Source organism: Echiichthys vipera (assembly GCF_963691815.1).
Source record: "Echiichthys vipera genome assembly, chromosome: 9".
NCBI lineage: Eukaryota > Metazoa > Chordata > Actinopteri > Perciformes > Trachinidae > Echiichthys > Echiichthys vipera.
This window is the reverse complement of record NC_139834.1, coordinates 799,186-808,762: the sequence shown is the minus strand read 5'-3', so window position 1 is coordinate 808,762 and position 9,577 is coordinate 799,186. Positions and strand designations below refer to the sequence as shown.

At 49.9% G+C, this 9,577-nt stretch overlaps 1 protein-coding gene across 1 annotated transcript in view; it reads right to left on the bottom strand.

The window, feature by feature from the left end:
- LOC310951528 (ski oncogene-like) overlaps positions 1–9,577 on the bottom strand; it is a 69,752-nt gene that overhangs the window by 58,745 nt on the left and 1,430 nt on the right. The window lies entirely within an intron of this gene.

Sequence of the window (9,577 nt, the reverse complement as noted above, 5' to 3'; positions counted from 1 at the left end):
AAGGACAGTGTGAGTGCGCCCTTCGTGTCATTCTGCATCAACAGATTCAGCTCACTTTGATTAAAAATGAGACTTTGCTGCTTTAAAACAAACGTCCACGTCTTTCTCTACTATCACCAACACTTGACAGAGATTTTACAAAGCTGCTGAGTTGACTCGGCAGCCGCCTCCTTGGGGGAATCGTGGCAGTTCAATCAGAAATAAGATTAGCGCAGCTTTATTATTAGCTTGAAAATCTCCCTGTACCTGTCGCCTCTGTCTCTGCCGAGCCGTCCCCAACGTTGAGACGATTAGGAAAAAGCTCCTCAGAGGAAACAGGCCACCCGTCAACTGTTGTCCCAACAGTGTGAGAGGGACAACCGGCTTCTGACATGACACTATGGGTGTGTGTGTGTGTGTGTGTGTGTGTGTGTGTGTGTGTGTGTGTGTGTGTGTGTGTATGTGTGTGTGTGTGTGTGTGTGTGTGTGTGTGTGTGTGATTCTGTCTGCTTCTGTATTCATTATAAGACTAAGGAAGCATTGCGGGGGTGGGATCCGGGTGCTGTGTGGATGTCTGTGCTTGTGTGTGTGTGTGTGTGTGTGTGTGTGTGTGTGTGTGTGTGTGTGTGTGTGTGTGTGTGTGTGTGTGTGTGTGTGTGTGTGTGTGTGTGTGTGTGTGTGCTGTTGGGGGTGAGGGGAAGCAGCACTGTGGGAGACAGGCAGATGGGGATGGAAATGAGTAGGCAGTGAGCTCATGCTAATCTCCTCCTACAGCTGATCCAGGCACAAAACAAGCACACACACACACACACACACACACACGAGCTCACACTCATGAACGACTGCAAATCACAAACTCAACCAGCCCCTGTGCACAATCACACACCAAATGAGGCAGAGGATGTTCAAATGTTCCCGCGTCTCTCACAGATTTCGTGTAAGTTCAAAGAAATGGGAAACGCGTCTGAGTGCCGCCCTCATCACGCAAACATTTATTCCATTACATCACAGTGTGTGTGTGTGTGTGTGTGTGTGTGTGTGTGTGTGTGTGTGTGTGTGTGTGAGTCTAGCTGCCTTCGTCAGACAGCCATCTGCCCCGTGGGAGCAGCTCAGCAGCACGCCATTGGCCGACTGCGCCTTAAGAGAGTCGAGGGGTGAGGTGGGTCACCTCTTTATTCGGGGGGGAAAGGTCGCGTGGCGCTGGCTGCTCCTTCAAACATATGGGTGCACAGGGGGGGAAAGGGTGGGGGGTTGGGGGGCAACACCAGACGCCAACATCGCCGTCGTATACAAAGGGCGCTCCTGTGCTGACGCAGCACAAAGTAAACCCCCTCCCCACTGGGCCGGCCTCAATGAAAGCTAAAGGTTTGATCCCTGACATCAGACCTTACGTGTCCTTCTAATGATCACATCTTTGGGTACAGCAGGAATATGATGATCAGTGTTTCCCCTGGCAGAGAATGTCCTATATCGATATTAGTATTATCACTCTGCTGGTGTGTGGAGCGTGCAGGAGGGAGGACGTGACGAGGGCTACACCACTCAGACGGAGCCGAACCATAGTTTGGTCAAAAACAACTAAGGGTGCACTCACACTGTGCGTGCGTCCCGCGCCCCGTGCTTTAGGGTCCTTGTCCCCCCCTCCAGGCCCGTTTGTACGCACACTACCTGGGCCTCGGAGAATGCTTCTTGCTGCCTATACGTCATCACGCCGTAACACGTCACACGCATTGATGACGTCATGGCGATGCGTGGCTTTGTTTCCAGATCTTTCCGTAGACCTCGGAGTTTTTGTGCGTCTTGTCGACTGTTTTTGAATCTTTTCATCGACCAAATCTGCAGTAAACACTCCACCTCCGCATCACACCAACGTGAACCTTTCACCGCCATTGTTTGAAATGTCCGCGCATGGTCCCTCCTTCTTTTTTCTACGTCCCAACAGGCGCACAGGAAATGACCTCAGAGCCGCCGTAGGCCTCGTGCTCGTACACGTGCGCACGCTCGTGCTTGTACACGTGCAAACGTGCTTTACTAAAGCCCACCTCTCCCAAACGGGCCGTGGACGGCAAGCGTGTCGCAGCTATATGCGGAGCGGTTGCACTCACACTGGTCAAACGCACCAGGCTTTACCCGCAAAACCTGTTTTGGCCCAGTGTGGAATTACAGTGTGAGTGCGCCCTTAGAGTTTGAGCCCAAACCGTGTGTTCGGGAGCGTTTCAGTGGCATTATTCTCATGTGTGTAGTGAAAGAACGTCCTCGCTGCACCAAAGAAACGTGTCTCAACGTTCACGTTTCACCTGCACGTCACCGACTGCAAACCTCTCACTGGCAACATGTGTGAACTTCACGGTTTGATCTGAGAGGGAAAGTCTGCGTGCAGCTCGAAGCTCTCAGCCGCTTGGCAGAGACAAAAAATGCTAATTCAAAGTGAAGCTGGCTTTGCATCCGAGCTGCACCGACGCACCCCTGCTCCAGGAGCCCCGGGGCAGGTAAGGAGGCGAAAGGTTAGAGGAGGGGGCTCAGGGATGTGTAGTCAGGACAATAGTCGGGCTTACAGTGCCATATGTGTCGATGAATATTTCAAAGAGCTCTCATTAAATAAACATGTCAGACCTCACCGCCTACGGAAACCTACCATCAATATTGAATGCCCAAAAATCGACAGTGTCGTTCACAAGCCAGCGGTCAGACGTCGAATTGCACCATCTGACTGAAGAGGAGTTTCTTTTCCACGCAACACCTGCAGGAGGTCAGCGGGTTCTTCCTTCTGTGCCGCTCTTACAGTATTTCCATTGAGGCACGCACAAGGTCCTCCGGAGACTCGAGAATAGCCACTGCGAGATGAGTGTGCTCGGTAGTTTCCTGCTCGATCGGAAGGCTATGAATATTCTGAGAGGGAGGAGGAGGAGGAGGACATGCTTCATTTGCACGCATGATCTCGGCTCTTAAAACGCATTTGCTCTAAGCTTTGGATGCACCACTCTCCCAGCCTGCATGCACGGTTCAATTTGCAACATGGACTCTGTGTTTGGACACAGCCCGTCTTCTTTGAATGTACTGGCGGGCAGGTGGGTGGTGGCCCAATAGCCCCAAAGAGCCTTGGTTTCCTTCCCCTGCCCCTGGACTCTCTCCTGACTACAGCCGGCCAGTTCTTTAAATACTTTCCCCCTGGGCTTATTAAAGTATTTCTGATTCTAAGGTACTCGGCGGCTCGCTCGCTCCATTTGTCACATGAAGACGCTGCTGATGGATGTAGAGAGCAGCGGGTCAGGGATGGGAGCGCAGCAGAGGGGGTGGAGGGCAGACAAAGGCCGACAATGAGAGCTTGAACTTCTGTTCTTGTCTCTGCCTCCTCAAGAAAGAGACAAAGACGTAATGTTGAAGTTTATGAACGCACTTTGTATTCGACATTGTCTGAGAAAGGTGTGCAGAGTCAGTGATTCGAGACCACTACGGGTCTGCGAAGCCGTCTCCATTAAGGATGAGTTCATTATTGGGTTTTTAAATGACGCCTTTAAAGCTGTAACAGTGATTTCTGATGCGGGAATCTTATTAAAAGTATTTCTCTTTCTAAAACATAAATGTGTTTTGTAACTTTCTTTGACAATCGCTGACCGTTTATGAAGAACTGTAGTTTCACTTTCACTTCGCTGTGTCGGACGTCACAGCCGTAATTAGCCGCTCATTTATTTATTCCACTGAAAAACTGCTGCCTGTGAGTCATGTGTCGTGCGTCGTGAGCCGCGTGTCGTGTCGTGTGTCGTCTGTCGTGAGTTGTGCGTTGTTCGCCGTGTGCCGTGCGTCGTCTGTCGTGCGTCGTTCGTCGTGTGTCATGCGTCGTGTGTCGTGTGTCGTGCATCGTGTGTCTGGTGTGTGTGGACTGGTCTGTGTGTGTGTTACAGTTGTTTTCTGGTGATTGAATGAGGAGAGAAACACAGTCTATGGCCGGAGCGACTCCTTTCATCTCCACACCCTTCAGCCTGGAGATGAACGATAGAGCAAAATATGAAACGATGGACGTTCTTCTATCCTCATATGTCCCATATCGTCATATCGCACAGCCGTACTTTCCAGTAAGGGACAACAAAGTAAAACAAGTGCAGTTTCAGCAGTTTTCTGCACATGGGAGGAAATATGAAAGTGCTTTGGAAAAGCCGCAGCTTACGTGGAAACAAAAGTTTACGCAGACAAACTTCGTGACTAATTAAACGCCCTCTTTGTAATTGACTTCCATTTGCATACCATGACACTCCTAATGATTAAAAAGGTATTTTCTCTTTGAAGACACGCCTCTTCTTCTCCGAACGCCGGTGACTCCACTAAGGAGTCGTCTTGTGTGTCGGCCTGTCAGTCCGGTTCAATTGAGCTCGAGAAGTGATGGAGTTTCCAATCACACTCGACACAAAGACACTTGAATGTCAATTTGCCATTGATCCCACTGACCCTCAGTCATGCCTCACAGCATGGACTCACTGTCCTCCATTAGAAAACACAGCCTGGCAGCCTGGCCGGGCAGCAGAACTCATTACACAGGCCTAATCGAATTGGTGGCTTCCTCCCTTTCCTAAGCACAGAGAACAAATTCTAAATAATGCAGTTTGACAAGCAAAGAAAGAACCGTCAAACTGGAGAAAACACTCCTCACACTCGCACAAGCAGCACAAAACAGCAGTGGACTCTTGCAAATGTCTGGTTTGGCCAAACACCCGTAAAAAGAGAATGGGAATATTCTCCGAGCAGCCATTGAAATGCACAACTACCAGCTGTTGTGCTGTCCGCCTCGTGGACATGGCTGGCTGTCAGCAGGCTTAGCCAACGCTGCGCCTTGCATATGAAACAGGACATGGGCCTATATCCCCTTGGGGAGTTCACTTCCTCTAGGCCCCCACCTCCACCCCGGCCCCGTCTCCCTCCTGAAACAAGCAGCCCCTTCAGCTGGAGGCCAGATATCCCAGGCAGCAGTGGGGGGTTCTCGGGGGTGGGGGCGGGGACGGTGGAAGTAAAAGGGGAAGTTTTAGCTCCTGCTCTTTGGTGCAATGCTTTAGAGCCAAATCTGAACCCACAACTGACAAAAATGTTGTCTCCTTTTGCCGTTTTTTAAAAGTCCGACAGCTTGAGTTGAAGCTTTAACGACAGAGAACCACGGGATGAAGCAGGAGCAGCCCGTCGGGACGCGCTCGGGTACGGGATCGACGTCACAACCTGCCGCTGATGCTGAAAATGTGTTGATAACAGTATTTTCAAATTGACGCATCTTTTAAAAAACACTCATTGGTGTCAGTGTTTCTCTTTTATTCATTCTAAAAATTTCACACAACCAAAAATATCCTCAGTTCTCGTATTTCACCAGAGCCAAAAATACAGAATACCCCGGCATGGTCGCCCGCCCCGACGGTCTGCAGCGCAAATATTTACAAGGTGTTTGGGTTTTTGTTTGCACGTCTAGACACCACCGACACTTCTGCATGGGTTGCCATGGTTACTACAGGCATGAATACAGTTATTCTAACGCAGCTTTTGCATTAGCAGGGGCTAACTAGCTAACTAGCTAACTAGCCAGCCGCTGGCTAAATGACTCAAATGCAACCAGTAAATGTTTCATCCGAGGCGTCTGTCGTGCATCGTGTGTCGTGAGTCGTGCGTCGTCTGTCGTGCGTCGTGTATCGTGCATCGTGTGTTGTGTGTCTTCTGTCGTGAGTCGTGCGTCGGCTGTCGTGCGTCGTGCGTTTTGTGTCGTGCGTCGTGTATCGCGCATCGTGTGTTGTGTGTCGTCTGTCGTGAGTCGTCTGTCGTGCGTTGTCTGTCGTGCGTCGTGCGTCGTGTGTGCTAAATGACTCAAATGCAACCAGTAAATGTTTTATCCGCACACGTGTCACAACACAGAAAAGCTCTTTGCTACAGGAAGAAAAGTTATAACTTAGTTTGGCATGTTTCCTGTAAAGTTAACCAGCGTGGAATGAAAGCATCGCGGAATAAGCCAGGTAGCTAACTGCTAGCTGCCTGCTAGTAAGCAGCCAGAAAATGAGCCAAACAGCAGACTGGAGACCGGAGGGGACGCGGGGTCTACTGTCCCTCGCCCGCACTTATCACGTCTGCAGCAGCAGGGGATGAGTGTTTTCTCTCTGTGTGATGGATCGAATGTAGCCGAGCGTAGCTTCATCAAGCATTAGCTTAACATTAGCTTTATCATGGGCCCGGCAACACTGATAGCATGACTGTCTGTTACGTTTGTTTATAAATTAACCTGTAATTCTGCGTTTGTGCACGAGGTCGGAGGAGCGACACTGTCGGCCTCAAACGAAGCACCATTCATCTGTAAACTACACGTACTCGATTTGATCAACAGAGTAAAGCCGCTCCATTTCCAAAAGAGGACGTGAGCCACCGAGGTAGAGCGAGTTTGGCATGAACGTGCTGGTTTTGAACCGAGCGTGAGTCAAGCTTGAGCCCCCCCCCCCCCCAAACCTCAGTTCTCTTCCTCATATCTCCCACAAACAGACCGACTGTGTAGAAATCACATCATCTTGAGGCTGAATTAAAAAGTTAGCAACATGCTAAATCTGCAGCCGCAACGCTTATCTAAACATCCTGAAGCGGAAAGCCACTGATGATGTGTGCCACCCACATGTGCGCCAGCCAGAAACCCAAGGACCCGCAGCCAAGAGCGAGTCAGGGAGGGGTCCCACACCCAGCACATAAACTCCTTTAACAATCCAATAGTTTAGCGCATTCGCTCACTGCTGTTTACAATCCGAGCCGTGATTCATATCCTCTGAGATAAGAGCGCCGAATGACCTTTTACCGCTCCTTCCACAAACGCAGGTATGCCGCAACACGGGTTGAACTCAAACGCTCTGTGATTCAGAGGGGGAACGGAGAAAGGAGCATCTGCAAGGAGGGAAGTGCGACAATATCACTTCCTGTGTCTGTCTGCATGCGAGACTGCTGCTAACACTTCTGAAACAGCCTCATTAATATTCACAGAGCTGCCTGGTTACTCCGCTGACAGCACGCACGCACATGATGGCATTTTCTCAGGAGCTGAAGGGGAGAAAGGCAGCACGACGCAGTCTGGCACCTCGCCTCACATCCTCCAAGAGCGTTTTCTAAGTGCTGAAATATGCTGACGAAGGGGAGTTCTGCCGCTGTAAGTTAATCAGTATTACCCACCTCCTACCCAGCGTGCATTCCCTCATTAGCTTTCCTTGAAACGAGGTTCTTGCAAGGGAAAAAGGAGGAGTCTTATTAAAAAGCCGGGTAGAGGCTCAAATGAGCCGTGGGCTTAGCACTCGGGTGCCCCGTCGGCACTTATAAAAATAGAAGAGGCCCCTAAAAGTGGGGGGTACTCGAGGTGTGCCCACTTGAGTCTGAATGAACGTGTGTGCCAAGAGTGGGTATTCACCATGCATGGCAGGACTGTGGCACTCCTCGGGACTTCAATGGTCTCCCTGATTTTCTCTTTCTGTGGCAGATCGCTCTGAAAAGACGCTTCGGGGGAGAACGCGATGGAAGCTTCTTGTAAACACTTTTGCTTTTGCTTTCTGCGCCTCATCAACAAGTCTGCTGCGCAAAAGTCCACTCTGCTTTCAATCAGTTAAAAAAGGGAGGCGAGGGGGGGAGGACGAGTGTGGGTGCGTGTGTGTCAGAGGTGGGTGGCTGGCCTGGGGTAGGTGGATGTTGGTGGTGGTGGTGCGGGGTGGTGGTGAGGGGGGGGTTCCTATGTTTGCTGAATGCTCTCCTTTGTTGGGATCATATTATGTTTCCACCACAATACATCTAAACCCTGCTCCATCAACTCCATTCATGTGTAACAGCTCATGCAAATGGCTGCACTAGCCTTTTTTTCTACTGGTGGGGGTGGAGGTGGTAGTGGGGGTGGGGGTGTGGGGGGGGTTTCTTTTATCTGTCTACCACCCACCTACTCTCCGAGCAAACTCCAAAGCACAGATTATAATCCCGTCCCATAGTTTTACAGTCATCTGGCCGATTCAGAGGTCTAACCTACTCCGCGCCTCGTCTCTGATCTCAGGAACCACAGGAAACGTGCAGAGACGACACCTGCGATGACGCTTAATTCAGATTATTCAAACGTTTGGAAACGGCCTCACATAAAAACAGAGAATCCGAGGACGTGGACACAAAAACTGAAACGCCTGCAACGCTGATAGAAAGCAACAGGAAGCCAGGCACATGACAGCCAGACGAATATCACATTTACTGTGACACGTAAGGCTTCACACACACACACACACACACACACACACACACACACACATGCACACACATACACACAAGCACGCACACAGAGCCACGCACACACACACACACACACACACACATGCATGCACACAGAGCCACACTCACACACACACACTCACAGAGCCACGCACACATACGCACACACACACACACACACACACACACACACACACACACACACACACACACACACACACACACACACCAAATTGGCAAATTTTAGCGTAATAACAATAATCCAATGGGAACAAGCGCACACACAAGCACGCAGACACACACACGCACACACACACACACACAAGCACACACACACACACACACACACAGAGACACACACACACACACACACCAAAATGGCAAGTTTTAGCGTAAAAACAATAATCCAATGGGAACACGCGCACAAACAATGAGAGAACAACCAGAAATGTAAACTGATGAAGAGAAGCTTCTGTGTGTGTGTGTGTGTGTGTGTGTGTGTGTGTGTCTCTTCCATTTGGGTCTTAATCCACACACTCCCCCTGATTCACTGCGTCCCATTGAGCCCTTTGTGGCGGCTGACACTGTATTTACAGTAGAGGCCAATAAAAGTGATCCTGAGAGCAAATAATGGCTTTATGGCCACCAGAGGCGTTCTGTTGTCACTGCGGGATGAGGCCCAATTAGTGACAATACGTCAAAGATGACCAAATACTGAGTGATTCCTCTACAGGAGGTTAACACACACACACACACACACACACACACACACACACAGGTGACCAGCTTCAGCCCCAGATGCACAGAAGGTGGAGGTGGAGGTGGTTCGAGTGAACCCGTCTAACGTCCTCGGTGCTGTGCAGAGAAATGCTGATTCAAAACAGATTAAGAGGGTCATAAGGTTTCATCCAGGGGGGGGTACACACACACACACACACACACACACACCGTGGGCCGACCTGCTGGATCTGAACGCATCTGACAAATGAAAAGTGTGTTTGAAAAGCAACTTTCAGAGCAGCTCTGTGCTGTTATGGGAGGTGGGAGCTACAGTGCATCGTTGTACCGAAGCAAAGCAGGGAAATAAATAAAGAAAATAACATTTAAATGAGGTGAAGTGGAGCTGGAGCACGGGTGCAGATCCCTCAATGACTCAAAACTTCATATTTTTAGATTCACAATCATAAGAAATGATTGAAACGATGGAAAAACAATGTTTCTGACCCCACGTTCATGCTGCTCTGCTGCACTACAGCACAAATGAAGGGGTTCACCCTTAAAATGATGCTTTACTGAGAGTTCATGATTCACTGTGCAGCACTTTTTGAACACTATGATGAGTCTCTATGAAGCTGTGATTTAT